At 37.4% G+C, this 20715-nt stretch overlaps 1 protein-coding gene across 3 annotated transcripts in view; it reads right to left on the bottom strand.

The window, feature by feature from the left end:
- Positions 1–20715, bottom strand: part of GRM1 (glutamate metabotropic receptor 1) — a 418438-nt gene that overhangs the window by 348543 nt on the left and 49180 nt on the right. The gene's annotated exons all lie outside the window — the stretch shown is intronic.

Raw genomic sequence — 20715 nt, 5'->3', positions numbered from 1 at the left:
ATGTTGGCCAGGATTTGGAGCATCAGAAATTGTCATATACCGCTGGTGGGAGTATAAATTCATGCACTCTTTTCAGAGTGGCATTATCTAGAATAGCTGAAGCATATATACCCTTTGATCCAGCAATCCCACGGCTAGGTATATAACTTAAATGCATGCATCAAGAGACATTGTTCATAATAGCCCATAACTGGAAACTTCCCAAATTGCCATTATCGGTAAAATGCATAAATAAACTGTAATATTCATTCAATGGACACTATGCAGTATTAAAAATGAATGCCAAACTAAACTTCCATGCAACAATATGAATGAACCCTACCAGCATAAGGTTAAGCAAAAATAGGGCACAAAAGAATATATACAATGTGATTCCATCTATGTTAAGTTCAAAAATAGAAAAATTAACCTTTTTACTTAGAGATGAACACATCGGTGGCAAAATCATAAAGACAAGCAAAGTCAGTTTTACTATCAAAGTCAGCAGAGTGTAAACACTGGGAGAAAGGAAGCACTCTGCAACTGGGATAAATTTACCTGGTTAGTTCCCTGTCACTCTGCCTTCAGTAGTTATTCCAAATTTTCTGTATAAAATGTTCTATTTCCTGCTCTTGGCAATGCTTATACAGGTATTTGCTTTATTTTATTTGTATAACTGTCCATTTGGATTTTATGCACTTTTCTGTGTGCGAGTAATATTTCTCAATAAAAAGTGCCAGGAGAAAAAGTATAGGTGGTGAGATTAACTTTAGTGTGGAAATATAACTTTACCTAATAACTTATTATGAGAATTGAACATAATCTATATATCATGCTTGCCTCTACACCTAAGATGAAACACATGCTCATTTATACTGCTTATATTAAAGTGTCTATAAACAAGAGCCAACATGAAAAAAAAAAAATGCTGCTGAAAGCTGGGTTTTTTCCTTCAATTCAGAAACACTTCAAGATATTTTCTAACTACTGAGGACTATTGTGGTCACCAGAAATCCTAATCTGTTTGTGTAGACTGCCTACAGGAGAGCAATATTATTAATTTCCTTTTCAAGTGGATAAGCAGCTTACCAAGGCATTTGGTTACATGTTATCCTACTGAAATAAGTTGTCTGATCCATATATTCTAAAGTTTAGCATACTAGAATATTAAAAATAATATCTTAGACATTTCATTTTCTTCCCCTGCGCTTTAGTACCTAATTTTAGAGACTGGTACTCAAATCAACTGGGGTAGCCACTCTGATTTATCCAAGAATTACTAATTGTGAGACTTAGAAGCAATATTTATTCTTTTAAGGGCTATCGCTTCCACAGATACGTATGGAGCAGTGTGCACTGTGAAAGGCAATGCACGACGGGTGCGGAAGGGTGCTGTGTAAGAGCATAATGCATGGGGGCGCCTGGGTGGCTCAGTTGGTTAAGCGACTGCCTTCGGCTCAGGTCATGATCCCGGAGTCCCGGGATCGAGTCCCGCATCGGGCTCCCTGCTCGGCAGGGGGTCTGCTTCTCCCTCTGCCCTCTTCCCTCTCGTGCTCTCTGTCTCTCATTCTCTCCCTCTCAAATAAATAAATAAAATCTTTAAAAAAAAAAAAAAAGAGCATAATGCATGGCCAATGAGAAAGTCACAAAAACTAAGTTCAGCAGATCAATATGAAATAAACTAGCCATAAAGCAAAGCTGATATAAATGCTAAATAGAGACGTAGCCAATGCGCTGTAGGAATACTTAATTCAAACTGAGCAAATCAGGACAGACTGTCATTTGAAGGAGACTGAGAGAATCTAGGTCTGGCCCCTACCAGCGCATGAATTTGAACAAGTTCCTCCCGCACTGCAGAATCAGGAAACTGCAGAAGCAGAGGATAAAAGCTCCAGATACGCTCCAAGATTGTAAAAGAGACTGTTAAGTTGGTGGTACTCATTCTGTGGACGGACAGAGTGGGAAAAGATACTGGATGGGCAGTTTGGAACCCATCTTTGAGAATACAGAAATCGTTTTAATTTTTTATAGAGTTATTGGCTTAAACCGACGCCAACACAAGACAGAAAAATATGACCTGCCACACGGTTTTGCAAATACATTCCAAAGTTATAAACCTTACTGAGAGTCTAACGAATTTTCCTCACCCACACTGACGTGTTACTTGAGGTACTTCCTGTCCTGTACTAGCAAACACCTATCCTACAGCTTCGTGTATTTGTTCTGTTGCACAACATTAAAACTCTTTCTTTACTAAAACTTTTGGGATTTTTGCACAGAACAGATCCAGAGACGACCCTTCTTGCAGCCTCCGGCCACCCTCCCAGCTGATTTCCAGTCGCAACCTTGCGAACCCAGTTCCCTGCCGTCCTCGGCCTCCGGGACCAGCCAACCCCGTCTTCTGAGTCTAGCTCCTCATCGCGGATGAGCCAGGAGCTCGCAGCTTCATGGGAATCATTCCACAGAGGTGGAGGCCACCGTCGGTCGCCTCCGGGGGCCTCCGACACCTACCTCTCTGGGCTTCTGTTTCAACCAAGCCCGTGTGTGTCCGGACGCTGCGAGCCGAGAGGCGCCGGCGCGCTGCGCGTCTCTTGACGCAAACCCAGCGCGGCAGTCGCGCCGCCTTCCGGGATATGCAGCCGCTGTCCCAGTGTGAGTGGGGTGAAGCCCCGACGCCACGGAAACCGCGTGGACCTCGCCAAGACCCCGACCCAGGCCCTGTTAGATCTGCGTGCGCTGGGTTCTCTGTGACAGCCCGGAGAGCCACTTCCTACTTGAGGAGGTGAAAGGTCACGAAGATGGAGACCACCTGACTCACCTCCTCGGGCTGCCCGCCCCAGGCTGGACTGGCCAGTAGCTCCTACAAAAGCTCAGAGCCCAGGCGCCTTTGAGGGGCCCCTCTGCATCTGCCTGGTGCCAGGGTTTCTGCCTGAGCTTCTTGCTGTGGCCACTGGGCAGCTTTCTTTTTTTTTTTTTTTTTTTTTATTCATGAGAGACAGAGAGAGAGAGAGAGGCAGAGGGAGAAGCAGGCTCCCAAGGAGCAGGGAGCCCGATGCGGGACTCGATCCCAGGACCCTGGGATCATGACCTGAGCCGAAGGCAGACGCTTAACCATCTGAGCCACCCAGGCGCCCCCCACTGGGCAGCTTTCTTAACCACCCTGGAGCCCTCTCCCAAGCTGTGGACTAAATGGCAACAATAAAGCTTTTTGCAGCAAAAAATAAGTAAGCAAATAAATAAGTTCATCAATTAACCAATTAAACAATATTTTAAAACAGATATGAAGGGTTTTTCTCAAGCGGCATGTCAGAAAGATGAGAGAGTAAAATCAGAATTCACTTTGGAACCCCCCACCCCCATCCCCATCAATTAGGCAAAAGTCTCCCTAAAACTTAGGTTATCCCACAGATTGTCTGTATTTTAATTCCAGAACAAAGCCAAAACTTGTACAGTATCAACTTTTTGAGTATGTTCCCCATAAACAGAAACACCTTTCAACTCAAACCATTTATTTCCCAAATTTACTATCGTCGGTTACGTAATCTAATACAACTGTCATTCCTGGCATAGTAGAACATGAATTTTTTTTAAAGTAAGCAACAATCTGTAAGAGAAGAAGAAGAAGTAAATTCAGAGTGTTCTCAGTCCAAATATCATCTGTTTCTTATGTTCAACCCAAATGCATGTCACTGGATAACATTAAATGCTACTTAACATTATAACAAATTATCCCTTTTGAGGTCAAAACTGTCTCATAGCTAAGAATTATATCATCACATTTATTACTCAAACATGTTCCTATAGTGAATTTCCTATTCTCTCTTCTTCGTAAGAATTAACACCCACCCAATATCACTCTTCAATCAGTTGACACAAGACAAAACTGGTCATGGGTGATATGCCAGCAAGTGAACAAGGGGTTGAAAGGAGGGAGACCATTTTTTATGCTTGTGATTAAGTTCATGATATTTATACTGTATTTCAAATTGAAAATCTTCTGTTGTAGCATATGGTATTAACACTTGTGTGAAATATGTGGGAATAAATAGTTACTGGGTCCTTTAAGCAGGCCCCGGCTGAGAATGCCCCCTTCTTCCCAGTGCACTTGATGATAGCAACTGAGGCCTCGAAAGCTGTGTGATCTTCAGCAATCCCTTCCTCTCTCAAGTCTCAATCTGATCCTCTGAAAATTAAGTAAGATGAACTAGTTGGTCTCTAGGTCTTTTCCAGAACTCTGAATCCATGAAAGAAACAACAATTTAAAAGGAAGTAGCTGCAGAAAATCACAGCAAAGTCAGGCAGAATGTGAATAGCTCTAGGCTTTAAACTGATTGAAACAAGAATATTTTTAGCCTGGTTAAGTTAAAGTAACCTTAGCTGGGCTGATAATAAATCTGAGTGTCAGGGTCAGAATACTGTCAGGAGAAAGGGAAAAAGATTCACACTTGGAGCTGTCTGAAATGGAATGGACTGCCTCAGGAAGAGACAAGTTCGCCAATTACTGGAGGTGTTCAAGGAAAGGCTAGGAGCTCACCTGGCAGGGTGGTTGAGGAGCTTGTAAGTGGAGCTCTGAGATCGTCTCCAACTTTAAAATATAAAATGGCACCATAAGATGCTGTGCCAGAATCCAGTGTTCTTTCTTCTCATGGATCCTGCAGCAAAAGTGCATCAGCGTTCTGTTACATTCAGCTAACACATTTATTGAGTCCTACCCTTGTTCAAGTCCTATAGGGCATGCAAAGATGATTTGGAGAATATACTGCACTTCTCAGGTATAAGATAGGAACATGATAGCTACCAGGGAAGTAGTGATAAGTGACACAGAATACACACAGATAAAATACCAAGAAAAATCAGAAGAGAGAGAGATCACTTCCAAGTTTGCAGAACAAGGGTGGAGAACTAATGCAGAGCTTATGAAAGAGATAAAGGTGGAGCAGTGCCCTGAAGAAAGACAAGGGGTACAGAGGGATAATTAATGACTTTTAAGACCCTTACATTCCTGAGATTCCATGTATTTCACTAAATGCCATGAAAATGAGCACAGAAACATTAGTTCCCCTACCTTAAAGTGCTAATTCTGCCCATCTTCTTGACCCATTAGGCTAATCAGGCAGGGGCCAATGGGGTATACCCTGACAATGAGGTATACCTGCCATCAGGAGAAGTTGAACTAGAATAGGGGTTCACAGTAGATGAGGAATCAGGATCACCATGGTTATCTTTGGGTGAAGTCAGCAAACTGAAGCATCACATGCAATTTTTTTTCTTTCTTTTTTTTTTATGTTACGTTAATCACCATACATTACATCATTAGTTTTTGATGTAGTGTTCCATGATTCATTGTTTGCGTGTAACACCCAGTGCAATTTTAATAGCAAGATCAAGTTTTCAAAAGACATATATTTAGATAAGACTTTTTTTCCTATGGTAATTGACTTGAATTTTTTATTCCAATGATAAATACGCATTCATTATAGTGCTGACCTTATGTGCATTTCTATCCATTTGATCAAGCAGATCATTTAGTTAGACAATGTACTACTATCCAAACATCAGAATTCAGTAGCAGCTTTTAATTTAATTTTGATTACCAATGAAACTTTACCTTTGGCTCTTCAGAAGAATTGTCTAATGGTACTTCATATGAGATGTCAGCTTTTTTTTTATATAACCACTGTTCTGGGCCCCCTTTTTATTTATTTTTTTTTTAAAGATTTTATTTATTTATTTGACAGAGAGATAGAGAGAGAGCACAAGTAGGCAAAGAAGCAGGCAGATGGAGAGGGAGAAGCAGGCTCCCCGCAGAGCAGGGAGCCCGATGCGGGACTCGATCCCAGGACCCTGGGATCATGACCTGAGCTGAAGGCAGCCGCTTAACCGACTAAGCCACCCAGGCGCCCCCTGGGCCCCCTTTTTAAACTACTACATGTTTCTTAGCACATATTCAAGATTTGGGAGTTTAGTCATCATTTTATAGTAAACCCTCAATGACATATCTCAATGAGATTATTATCCTATTCTAGTGTAAGTAATTATAGTTTGAAATGAATCTCCAAGTCTTTGCTATGCTTGAGTACATGCCATTTAGAATAACTTTTTTTTCAATATTTGACATCACACCATTAACAATGAAATGATTAATTATGTTTACATAGAGTAACCTAAGTATCTTATTTGAAATGCAGACCTTCTGATGTCACTGAACTTATGAAATGATTAATATAGTATATAAAATATAGTAGTATATCCTGTAGCAGCTATGCAAAGATAGTATTGTTCCAAGAACTTACGGCATAGAAATGCTAATATATACAAGTATGGGGAAAAAAAGAATCATGATGCCTCAGATCTATTTTAATGTAATTACTACCAGAAAAGGGTATGCCCCTGACTGTGACTGCTGGCTGCCTGTCAGCTGGAGGGAGCAGGTTCTCCATATCAAGAAAAGGAACAGCCACCACTTTGCCAGCACTCAGCCTGTCTCAGTAGTTTTGGGCATACCTCTCACCCCCTTCTGTTTGTAGAGAGCTAACATTCATTGTGTTTAATCCAAACTTCACAAAGTTTACAGTTGATCTTTTTTGTTAAAGACTTCTTTGTCCCTAGTGTTATCATTATGTATTCAAAATGTATCTGTATCCAAGAAAGACATGTGACTGATTGATACCAGAAAAGTTTGGGAGGTTTTCTTTGCTTTTTATAAGCACTATCAATAGAGACAAACATTTAAATTCTAGATCCCTAAATAAAGTTCTGCAAAATTTTTCTTATTTTCATTCTATATTTTAGGAGGCCTGATATGATATGAACACTGAGATTTCTTAATACAGTTTTAATATTAATTCCTTCATTCAAGTAAGAAAATATCAACATAGAAATAAAAGGATATTATTCTGAGTCTAACAAGAAAAAAATACCCTGCTATTTGTATCATAAATAATTTCTATGGAGGATGGACCTTCTTGAGCAGTCCTTTATTAAGCATCTTAGTGGATTTGTTCATATGTCTTTGTGAAAAAGAGATAGAGAAAGCTAGATTTCTTAGCGTAATAGAGATTTAGAATTTCTAGAGAAATGTGGAAATAAGGGTGTGGGAAATAAAGGGAAAAAGAGGGACTCATAGGAGGATGGAAAAAAAATGCATGAGCCTAGGACTGATACAGAAAACCCCAATGAGAGGTAACTGCAAAGGATTTTGAATAACATGAATGCATAATATGGATGAATAAGTTTTTGAATGAGCTTTGCATCAAGAGACACATATCCCTAATTATCAGCTCACCAGTCAACCCTAGTGTATTCACAAGTGCTTTGAGTGTAAACCAACAAATATTCTGAGGGTTACCTCTGAATTAACCAAGAGAGCATATGTAGAAGCAGAAGACTAGCAGTCAAAAAAGACTTTGAAAACATAAGGCCCTGGGAACTGACAGAAATCTTGCAAAGACATGGAATTACTGAGTTCAAACCAATCTCACCTAGATCTTGAGTAGTAGTGAGCCTTTCTCACATGATATTCATTTTTCCAACTAAATATAAATATTTCTGTTCAGAATATTCATTGATGTGATATAAAACCAAAGAATTATACACAGGCTCTGGTCTCAGAGAGATTCTAAAGTAGAAATAAAAGTTGCATACCTTTTTATGGTAGTTCATTAAAAGGGATAATTTGTGACAGCAAAAACACAAAGGGGAAGGGGGAAAATGACGGAACCTGTATAGGCAAATAAATATAAGTTGCTATTAGCAGAAAAAAAGACTATTTTATCTATGAGACATTTTATGCACACCTCATGGTAGCCACAAGACAAAAATCTAGAGCAGAGACATGAAACATTAGAAAAGGGGAAACTGAGCAAATCATCATGGAAAACCACCAACTGAAAAAGGCAGGTAGAAATACAAGGGAAAAGAAACAACGGGAATGCAAAACACTCAGAAAACAAAAGATGAAATTGCATAGTAAGTCCTTATAGTAATAATCACCCGTAAATGTAAATGAATTGAACTTGCCAAAAGGCAGAGAGTGGCTAGGATGGATTAAAAAACAAGACCATATGCTGCTTTTAAGATATTCATTTCAGCTCAAGATACACATAGGCTCAAAATGAAAAAGTAGGAAGATAATACTCCAAGCAAATGGTAACCAAAAGAAAGTAGGTATAGCCATCCTTCTTTCAGACAAAAGAGACTTCAAGCTAAAAATGGTAACAAGAGACAAAGAAGGTTATTATATAATAATAAAGGGGTTAATACATCAAGAAGATAAAACAATAATACATATATATGCTCCCAACACCTAAGCATTGAAATATATTAAGCAAATACTAATATATCTTAAGGGAGAAATAAACAATAATACAGTAATAGTAGAGGACTTCAGCAGCCCACTGCCAGCAATGGATAGATTGTCCAGACAGAAGATCAACAACAACAACAAAAAAAAAACATTGGGATTGAATCACATTTTAGAGCAAATGGGCTTAACAGACATATATAGAACATTCTATTCAACACCAGAAGAATACACATTATTCTCAAGTGCACAGAGAACATTCTCTAAATTAGATCATATAGCAGTCACAAAACAAATCTTAGCAAATTTAGGAAGATTGAAATCATACAAGAGGAAAGTGAATAGATCAACAAATATGTGGAAACTAAACAACACACTTCTAGATAACCAGTGGGTTAAAGAAGAAATCAAAAGAAAAATAAAAGATTAAAACAAATGAAAATGAAAATACAACATATCAAAATTTGTGGGAGGTAACAAAAGCAGTTCTGAGAGAAAAGTTTTTAGTAATAAATTCATATATTAAGGAATTAGAAAGATCTCAAACAACCTGACTTTACACCTCAAGAAACTAGAAAAAGAGGGAAATTAAGACTGAATTTAACAGAAAAAAAGAAAATACTAAAAATCAGAGCAGAGGGGTGCCTGGGTGGCTCAGTCGGTTAAGTGTCTCCCTTCAGCTCAGGTCCTGGGATAGACCCAGCATCATCAGGCTCCTTGCTCAGCAGGGAGTCTGCTTCTCCCTCTACCCTCTGCCCCTCCCCCTGCTTGTGCACTCTCTCTCTCTCTGTCAAATAAATAAATAAAATCTTAAAAAAAATAAAAACCAGAGCAGAAATAAATGAAATAGAGGCCAGAAAAAACAATAGAAAGGATCAACAAAACCAAGAGCTATTTCTTTGAAATGATAAACAACATTGACAAACCTTTAGATAGACTAACCAAAAAAAGAGAGGGAGAGACAGAGAGAGGGAGGAGGATGCAAACAAATAAACTTAGAAATGAAAGAGGAGGCACTACAACTGATATTACACAAATACATAGATCGTAAGAGACTACGATCAACAATTACATACCAAAAATTATATAACCTAGAAGAAATGGACACATTTCTAGAAACATACAACCTACCAAGACTGAATCAGAAAGAAATAGAAAATCTGAACAGACCAATAAAGAGTCAAGAGATCAAGTAAATAATCAAAAAACTCCCAGGACAGAAAACTCCAGGACCAGACAGCTTCACTGGTAAAGTCTACCAAATATTTAAACAATAATTAATTCCAATCCTTCTCAAACTCTTCCAAAATATTGAGGAAGAAGGAACACTTCCAAACTCACTCTATGAAGCCAGATTTAAATTGATACCAAAACTAGGTAAGGATACCACACAAAAAAAAAATATATATATATATAGACCAATATCCCTGATAAATATAAATGTAAAAATTCTCAACAAAATATTAGCAAACTGAATTCCAGAACACATTAAAAGGATTATATACCATGACCAATTGGGATTTATTCCTGGGATGCAAGGATGATTCAACATATGCAAATTAATAAATCTAATTCATTACATTAATAAAATGAAAGATAAAAATCACATGATCATCTCAATAGACATATAGCATGCATTTGACAAAATACAACATCCTTTCAGGGTAAAAACCTTTAACAGATTGAGAGTAGAAAGCTCATTTCAACATAATAAAGGCCACATATGACAAACCCATAGCGAATATTATACTTGGTGGTTAAAAATTGAAAGTGTTTCCTCTAAGATCAGGAACAAGACAAGTTTGCCCACTCTCACCACTCCTAATTCAACATAATACTGGTAGTCCTAGCTAGAGCAATTAGGGAAGACAAAGAAATAAAAGGTATCCAAATTGGGAATAAAAAGTAAAACTGTCACTATTTGCTGATGAAATGATCTTATATATAGAAAATCCCAAAGAGTCAATAAAAAAACTATTGTAATTAATCAATGATTTCAGTAAAGTGGCAGGTTTACAAAATCAACTTACAGAAATTAGTGGCTTTCCTTTACACTAATGATGAAGCATTGGAAAAAGAAAAACATTACTCCATTTATACATCAAAAACAATAAAATACTTGGAAGAAATTTAACCAAGGATGTAACAGATTTGTACAATGAAAAGACTTTGCTGAATTAAGTAAAAGAAGACATCAACAAATGGAAAGACGTGTCATGTGTGTGGATCAGGAGAATTAATATTGTTCAAAAGGCCATACTACCAAAGCCATTTATAGATTCAACACAATCCCCATCCTCACAGAAATAAAAGAAACAAGCCTAAAATTTATATGGAACCACAAAAGTCCCTGAATGGCCAAAAGTAATCCTGAGGAAAAAGAACAAAGCTGGAGGTATCACACTTTCTGATTTCAAACTATACTATAAAGCCATAGTAATAACAATATCATACTGGCACAGAAATAGACACATAAACCAGTGGAACAGAGTAAAGAGCCTAGAATTAAATCCCAGCATATATGGTTAATTAGTGTTTGATGAGGGAGCCAAGAACATCCAATGGGGAAAAGAGTCTCTTCAACAAATGGTGCTGGGAAAACTGGAGAAACACATGCAGAACATTGAAATTAGACCCTTATCTCACACTTCTCACAAAAGTAACTCAAATTAGATCAAAGACTTAAACATAGGACCTGATACCATAATACTCCTAGAAGAAAACACAGGGGAAAAGTTTGTCAGTACTGGTCTTGGCAATGATTTTTTGGACATGATACCTAAAGCACAAACAACAAAAACAAAAATCAAGAAATGGGACATCAAACTCAAAAGATTCTGCAGAGCAAAAGGAACAATTAACAAAATAAAAAGACATCTTACAGAATGGGAGAAAATTCTTGCAAACCATGTACCAGATAAGGAGTTAATATCCAGAATATATAAAGAATTTATACAACTTAATAACAAAAAATCAGACTAAAAAATAGGCAGAAGAACTGAATAGACATTTTTCCAAAGAGGACATCAAAATGGCCAACAGGAACATGAAATGATTCTCAAAATCACTAATCATCAAGGAAACACAAATAAAACCACAATAAAGTTATCTCACACCTATTAAAATGGCTATAATCAAGAAGACAAGAGACAGTGGGTTCTGGCAAGGATGTAGTGAAAAGGAAACCTTTATACACTGTTGGTGAGAATGTAAATTAGTCCAACCATTATGGAAAACAATATGGAGGTTCACCAAAAAAAATTTAAAATAAAATTACTATAAGATCTAGCAATTCTACTCTGGAAACACACCCAAAGGATATAAAAACAGGAGTTCAATGAGATATATGCACCCTCATGTTTATCACAGCACTATTCATAATAACCAAGATATGGAAACAACCCAAATGCCCACCAATGAAAGAATGGATAAAAAAAGATGTGATGTAGGTACATAATCAAATATTATTCAGCCATGAGAAAAAAGGATGTCCTGCCATTTGTGACAAGATGAATGGACCTTGAGCACATTATGCTAAGCAAGATAAGTCAGGCAGAGAAAAACAAGTACTGTATGGTATCACTTATATGTGGAATCTAAAAAAAAATTCAAACCTGTAAAAAAAAAAAAAAAACTTAGAGTAAAACAGTGGTTACCAGGGGATGGAGGCTGGGGGAATAAGATTGAGGGTCTTTTAAGGGTGCAAACTTGTAATGAGTACCAAATAGCCATAGAAATTTAATGTACAGCATATTGAACATAGACAATAATATACTATAAGCATGTATGGTGATAAGTACCATTACAAATGGCAAACATATTCCAGTGTATAAATGTTTCAAAATAACATGCTGTACACCTTAAATTTATGCAATCTTACATGTCAAATTATCCAATAAAAAAAGGCACATAGCCTAAAACATTAGAAAATAGTACATGAGATGAATAACATGGTGGAAGATCCTACTCCTGCTTACCCACATTCTTTTCCCAACCAAAGGTTAATAAAAATTTATTCCAATCTCTAGGAAAGAGAGAGTTGGCGTCACTAGAAATGTTTTATAAGCTGTTCCTCCACTTAGAAAGAAAAAAAGAAATCAGTTTGGTAAAATTGGTAAGAATCTAACTGTCATTGGGTAATGTTGTCAATGGGAATCACTTTGGTTTAAAAGTTAGAAGAAAAGTCTATGTTCTTCCTTTGCTTCTTCTTGGTTTTGTTTCTTCAGATACATTAGGCATTGGGCTCCAATTCAGCATCTCACTTGTGACAAGAAGGATAAATTCAATCTGCAAGAGAGTCAGAAGGCCTGCCTGTGTCCTTAATCTATGCATACACTGGAATAAAGCCAATATTCCATGTCATGTACATATGAACTCTCATCCAGATCCATGCAAGGGAGGAGAAATCACACTATGAATTTAATCCCTAAAAATAATACACAGCCAAAATTAGATGAAAACATTAAGATTGTCAAATGATTAGTGCAGGCAAAAATCACCAAGGTATGAGGTAATAAGGGCCTGGGAAAGGTGAAGAAGGTTGAGGGATGACAGAAAAGTTAATCATGGGCTTTGGAATTATTTCAAAAAAAAAATTGAGAGCCTGGGTGATTGATTAAATATGAGGTAAATGGAGGATAATAGTGTGAAATCTCAACAATTCAAAGATGCCAACATGTTTGAGTCTCTTTAACTTGACTTTTCTCTGGGTTTGCAAAGTTCCTCCAATTACATATGATACTAATTAAAGTGTTTAACACCCCCCAATTAATCTGAGTTTTGTTTCTTAATTCTATTAAAATTGAAGGCATAGACTTGTTCACAATTCTTCACACAGACCCTGTTTATCTGCTGAGTTCCATATAAACGTCAAAATCATTTGTGTACTTTAAATGAGTCTCTATAGGACAAATTTCAAAGTTTTAAGTACAAAATGAAGTGCTTTAAAACCTAGTCCAGCAGAACTCTCCACCCTCATCCCTAGCTACTTTCTTCAGTGTTCTAGCCACACTGGACTCCTCCCTAAACACATGCTGCAATTTTATGACTCTCCTCATTTATGCTGTTTCTGTGTCTAAAATACGTTTCTAGCTCCCAAAATCTAGCACACTTTTACTCCTCTGTTAAAGCTTAGCTTCCATATCACAATCCTATTTCCCAACCCAAATCCTAATCCAAGCTAAATACTTCATTAACTGCGAAGATCATAGAGGGACACTTACCTGCCTCCCCACTCCGCACATTTCCACTGTGGAGAGGGAGCTCTTCTCAGGAGGGTTCTGTCTGACCCCATGCCTATACTTTCCCAAAGGAGGAGAGACTCTTTAATCTTGACAATGGGAAGAAGAACTGAGATAAATAGTTTAGCTCCTTTCTTTGTTTCAGACTGCAGAGTCTTGAGGAAACACATCTTTTCTTCCAATCAGTAACTATACAACGAAAGCTCTGTTTTTATAAGACCCCCAAGTTATGAATAGGTAAGTTCAATTCACAGGTGAGGACAACATATGAGAGAGCCAAAGTATGGCTGTAGATCAAGCAACATCCTCTAATCCATCATTATCAATACAAAAGCAGATATTTTTCCTATATTCTGTTTGAATTCTTGTATGTGCTTTTCAGTTTATTTTTGCAAACACAGAAGGCAAAGAGGAATGTTATCGATTGGCCCCCTAACTTACCAGTTAAACAACTAAAAATACAAAATAATAAACTCTGGGCCAGAATGTAGGCAGTGCATGCAAAGACAGGAAAAGAGTTTGAAATTTTTGATGCCTTAGGAACCCTAATCCACCTGGGTTTTGACCTCAGTGTTTTTTCTTGGCTTTTATTGTCACTACGTGGTTGGATTTTTTATTAAGGGAATGTTGGGCTTAGTAATCATGGTCTGTGTGGTTCTCTGTGGCTGAATTTGACCTGACTTATACCAACACAGGTATGGCTTAAAGCAGGCCAATGGGACAGGGCTTATATTATAGGAAAGAGAACATCTTTTGCTCCAATAAAGACTAACCTTAAAGTGGGAGAGCTTTAGTGTGCACAGGCTCTTTAGGTACTTACGGGTAGATCAAATTTAACTTGTTTTATTGCATCTCTCAGTCAGATCTACAGGCTGGGTATCTGAAGTACAGAAGCAGCTAAGTTACTCACAGAACAGAGAGTCCTACTGAAGTAGGTCTCACACCAGGCATAAGTAAATAGTACTAAATATGCTGCTCCAGATTGCATTTATGTATGTTGTTTTGAAATACAGTAGTTAAAAAGAAAATTATGGAAAAACGAACCAATTGGCTTCATGTAGCCTTTTTACAAGTTTTAAGAATTATTCTCCAAACCTACGGCCTTAAGGAGGCTATGATTAGCTATCAAAATGGCCAAGAAATTGGTTTTGCATTTCAGAGATTTACTGTGGCCTCACACACAGAAGAACATGGATGCTATTAAAAAAAAAAACAAAAAAAAAACAAAACTAAAAAAGAACCAGTGCCTCATGAATGAAAAAAAATAAACCACAAATGAAATGACTGCAGGGGTGCCTAAGTGGCTCAGATGGTTAAGTGTCTGCCTTCAGCTCCAGGCCCTGGGATCGAGCCCCATGTCAGGCTCCCAGCTCAGCGGGGAGTCTGCTTTGCCCTCTCCCTCTGCCTCTCCCCCTGCTTGTGCTCTCTCTCAAATGAATAAATAAAATCTTTAAAAAAAAATGATTACAAACTCAGAGACTAAGAGGCAATTTAAAATGCCTTGGTCTGGAACACACTGTTGTTAAGAAGCACATTTACTGAGGAAGCCAAGGAAGGGATGAACAAAAATGATGTTGAATAAGTGGGAGGAAAAATGTTTTCCTTAGATGGAATGTTGAGATTTCAGAGTACAGACTAGGCAGTTATCAAAGAAAAAATGAAATAAAAGAATGAACCTGGGTCTAACTGATGAAGAGAGTGTTTGAAGAGAAATAAGTTTGAAGAGAAAGATCTTTAACGTTAACTAGATTGAAAAGGATGGAAACACAATGAAATCTAACAGAACAAGAGAGGCAAGATCTCAGAGAGCAATTTGGAAGGCTTTCCCAGAAGGAGCTGTGATCCAGGAAACTTTGAGTGTTATACCCTTAAAGTGCCTATAGAGATTCTATAGTAAAAGCAAGTGGGAATCACTCTTGAAGATCTGAACAATCTCAAGTGGTTATGGGAAAATAGATATTCTAAGGAAACACAGCTGGTATTTTTAAGATTTATTTGAGATAGAGAAAGAGCATGTGAGTGGGGCGAGGGGCAGAGGGAGAGAATCTTCAAGCAGACTCCCCCACTGAGCACAGAGCCTGATGTGGGTCTCCATCTCATGACCCATGAGATCATGACCTGAGCTGAAACCAAGAGTCATACATTCAACCAACTGAACCTTCTAGGAGTCCCAGGACACACAGCTGTTTTAACAGAAATGCAGTTATTGCCTATGCCCCAAAGGCACATGCCTAAAAAAATGTATGAAATTTAGACAATTGACAATAACCAAGGGAAAGTGCATCACCATAAAAGGAAGGTGGGCAGGACAGTAATAACTTGCATTCTGAGACATGGTTCTAATGGGAGAACACATGCTGATCTTAGATCCAGAAATTCAAGCAGCAAGGCAGAAGCACAATATGTTAGTATATGTGCTGCCGAAGCAAGCACAATGAGGCATAATATGCTATAAGCACCAATATCTGGTCCTAAACACAGAGAAAAAGAAAATGAAAGAAGACCTTCACACAACTCGACAATTTTTTATGAATAGGAAAGAATTCAGAAGCTTTGCCAACAAGTACACTATCTAAAGAAGAAAAGTTAATAACAAGACAGATCTCAGGAATACAATGAAAAAAGACCAGTAATCAGCACTCTTTGACCTATGTCTATATCTATCATCAGAGTGCTAAATTAGGACTGCTTTTCATATAAATCTGAAATAAAAATAAAATTGAAAAGTAAAGGCACCAAGGAATTGAATAACCATCAATTCAATAAAAATAAAGAATAGACAATTTTTGAATGTCCATGAAACATTTATAAAATTCAAATATATAATTGACCATAAATGAAACCTTAAACTATCTTAAAGAGGAAATGTTCTAATCAAGCATGTTAGATTAAAAAAATATTTTATTCTCTTAGAAATTAAAAATCACATTTCTAGATTACACTTAGATAAAAGAAAAAATCAAAGGAAAATTAAAAAGAAAACATTAGCCAAAAATTAAGGAGCACAGCAAAGCGTAAATGATAAATGCTTTCATTGTGAAAAAAAAAAGAAAAGAACCAAAAGGGAATAACCCCCCCAAAAAAAAACCTCAGAAAAAATTGGCAATGAATATGAAAGATATATTCATGGAAGAGCTAACCTCATGTTGAAGAAACATGAAAATATGCTCAAAGTCACTGATAAGAAGGAAAACTTAAAGTAACAATAAGATATCTCTTTATGCCTTTGAGACTGGAAAGAATTATATACCTTGGTTAAGACCCATTACCAGTAAGGTTGCAAGAAAAGGTATACTCTCACACACCACTGGTAAAATGTGAATTATTAAAGCTTCTTTAGAAAATAATCTGGCATTATCTATTAAAATTATAAAGAACATACAACAATCACACTCCTGAAAAATCTATCCTATAAAATCAAGGCACAAATATATAAGGATATAAAAACAAAAGTATTTATTGAGCATTCTTTCCAGGACAAAAATAAATAAATAAATACACAGGTAGATAGATGGATGATAGAGAGATATAGAGATAGATAAAAATCAGGGGAGGAGGGGTTGTATTGTTAGGTAATAAATTACTACCAATTTAGTGACTTGAAATAACATACATTTATTATGTCTCAGTTTCTATAGGTCAGACTCGAGGCACAGCTTAGCTGGGTACTCTGCTTAGGGTCTTAGGAGGCTGCATTCTCATCTGATGAGTTGACTGGGGAAGAATCCACTTCCAGTCTCACTCAATTTGTTGGCAGAATTCATTTCCTTGTGATTATAGGGCTGAGGTCCCCGGCTTCTGCTGGTTCTCGGCTAGAGGCTTCTCTCATTTCTCAAAAGTCACCTGGTCATCTGTAGTAGGCCTGTAGTGCCTTGCCAGATGGGCCTCCTCAATATGGCCACTTCATCAAGCCAGCAAAGAGAGTCTCTAGAATGAATCTGCCAGCAAAACAGAGTCTTATGTAATGTAACAGAATCACAGGAGTGACAGCCCATCACCTTTGCAAAGGTGTGCACACCAAGAATGGCCATCACAGAATTCCTGTTCCTTAGATTCTGTACCTCCACAAAAGTTAAATCTCACCAATTCAAGGTAAATTGTCATGTATTTATACCACTGAATATCATGTAGTCATTATAAAGAATAAATTTGTATCACTTGATCTGACAGGATTTCCAAAGGCATTGTTGAATGAGAAAAAGCAAATGCAGCAAAGTTGAATAAGATGATCCGAAATTTATAAAACAATTAATCCCTCCCATTCATGGGCTCCTAAGGGAATTCTTCTTTAGAAGATACAACAGCAGCTTTTCTTAAGGTGTCAGCTAAGGGAGAAACAGATGTGGGGACAAGGAAAAATCATTCCTAAGAAGCTGATTTCATAGCCAGAAGCTATGACAGGTGGCAGTCATTGGAGCAGGAGACCTGCTCACAGATAGGTGGATTTTTCTCCCCATTTATGGTAAATGCATGTTGACAAACTAAAATATTGATAAACAGTTTGTCCTAGTTCAGTTTAAATTTATATCTTATGGTGTCTAGACCACTGGCATACACTGGTATCCTACTAAGACTTAAAACAACATGACTTCTCTCTACCTTCTTTTCTTCAAACATCATGGAATTCCCATTATGAACTTTGGTGACAGTATCAGAGATCTACATTAGACTAAACACTGAATTCTGGAAACATTATTGTGCTTGGGATTATGGTTCTAGTACCTCAAAATTGTGCCTCTGTTTTAAGTCTCAGAAATAAAACACAAGTAATATGTTATGGGCTATGGAATTGGTCTTGTAATGTCAAGTGTTAAATCATTTTTTGAACTTTAAAAATGAAGCATATGACCACATATCTGACAAAAGATTCATATCGGGAAAAAATAGCAAACTCTCAAAACTCAACAGTAAGAAAAGAAACAATCCAATTAAAATATAGGCAAAACACATGAAGAATTATACTGAAGAGGATATACACATGAAAAATAAGCACATGAAAATATGATCAACATCACTAGTCTTTAGGGAAACAAATCAAAACTCCAATGTATTATTACAGCACATCTATCAGAATGGCTAAAATAAAAAAAAAATAGTGACAACACCAAATGCTGGTAAGGATGTAGAGAAAATGTATCACTCTTGGTATGCTTTTCTGGTGGAAATATAAAATGGTGGGCCACTATGGAAAATAGTTTGGCAGTTTATAAAAAAATCTAAACATATACATACTTACCATATCACCCAGCAATAACACTTCTGGGTATTTATTGTAGAGAAATGAAGTTTGTCAACGCAAAGCACATGCATACAAGTGTTCATAGAAGCTTTATTTGTAATATGTAAAAACTGGGAACAATTCAAATGTCCTTTAAGGGGGCATGGTTAAACAAACCGTATACATCCATGCCATGGAACACCACTCAACAATAAAAGGAATGAACTCTTGAAACAGAAATCAGCTTGATACACACTACAACTTGAATGGATCACAAGAGCACTGTGCTGATGAAAATCTCCAATCTTGAAAGGTCACCTGCTGTATGATTCCACTAATTATAACATTCTTTAAATGACAAAATCATAGAGATGTAAAACAGATTACTGGTTGCCAGGGATCAGAGATGATACAGGGTGGAGGATGTGGGTATGACTACAAAGGGGTAGCACAATGGATCTTTGCAATGATGAAACAGTCCTATATTTTGATTGTGGTGGTGGTTACACAAATCTATACATATGACAAAATCTCACAGAACTACATATACACACATACATACACACAAGTGCACGTAAAACTGGTGAAGTCTGAATAACACCTACGGATTGTACAATGTAAATGTTTCCTGGGTATGATATGGTACTATTATCATGTAAGATGTTACCATTGGGGAACACTAGGTAAAAGGTACCTAGGACCTTTCTGTAATTACTTCTTACAACTGCATGTAAACCTACAATCATGTCAAATAAAAAGATTTAAAAATTGAGGCACAAGAGAAGATTAGGGCTGACAGAATCTTACTCATTCCACTACGAGGCAGCTCAAACTGCCGCTGATGCCAGGAGTCCAATTCTATCCAGACTGTGGAAGAAACGCCTCTACCAGACACTGAGCAGAAAGAAACTGGGTGACATGATTTTTGCAAGTCAATTCCTTTCCATTTTAACTTAGATAATGTGGACTTCTTTATTTCAGACAAAAGCAGGGTACTTTTGGTATCTCTTTGACATGGGAATTTTATAAAGGGGGAAAATCCATATTTGGGGACATCTTTATACTGCCATTGTAATGTTTGGAGTACCATTGTGAGACCATTCAATATCCCTGAAGAGCTTTCAGGGGGTTATGTTGATCACAGAGCTAGAGATAATTTGGAATAGGGATAAGAACAGGGAATGACTACTAATCCTAGTTGACAGCAAGGTCTTACAACTGATTTAACTGATGTGCACTTCTGATCCACTGCATGTCTACACTGCCCACCAGTGGTCTTGGAAGACAGAGTAAGGAACAACGGTGGTATTGGGGGGAAGGAGTTCATGAAGGTAAAACAGGATAAATTCATGATCTCCTCCCGCTAAAGGGGACAGTCACATCCCGGATAACCACAAGGCAAGAGATGGATTGAGAAACCAAAAAGCTCGGGCAAGTGTTTAAGATTGTGCTAATCTGCTTTCTACAAAACTATACAGGAGAGAAAACTCTACTCCTCTGGTAAAAATAGTATTGGATCCCTCCCTGACTCTCCATGGTTGGATAACTGGCTTGCCTGATGAGCGGCTGTGGGAAGAAGCAATTGGGCAGGTGCGGCTCAGCCCCTTTCTCCTACAGAGTAGTCTGGTCTTGGGACACACACTTTTCTGCCAACCCATGTCGTAAACTAATTGGGACGTGGTTTTGTCCTTTAGACAGAAAGCTGCAATTTTAGATAGGTGAGCACAATTCAGTAGGACACTGTGGGGAGGAATGGTGAATCAGAATTTGTGCAATTCAATTATCACCTTAGGTCAAGCCAAATAGTCTAACTTAGCCTTAACAAAAAGAAAAGTGACACTTTGAATACTATCTCTGATTTCTCCATAATCATTCCTGAACTGGAAAGAAAAGAGTGGTACTATGTGTTGGCTACTTGGTAGTTGCCACATTCTTCTCTTTATGTATCCCCAGAATGTAAACTGTGCCAGAACAAA

This window comes from Mirounga angustirostris, unplaced genomic scaffold, assembly GCF_029215605.1.
Source record: "Mirounga angustirostris isolate CCGP_5_RB_7025 unplaced genomic scaffold, mMirAng1.0.hap1 SCAF_8, whole genome shotgun sequence".
Classification (NCBI taxonomy): domain Eukaryota; kingdom Metazoa; phylum Chordata; class Mammalia; order Carnivora; family Phocidae; genus Mirounga; species Mirounga angustirostris.
This window is presented reverse-complemented; position numbering and strand designations above follow the sequence as displayed.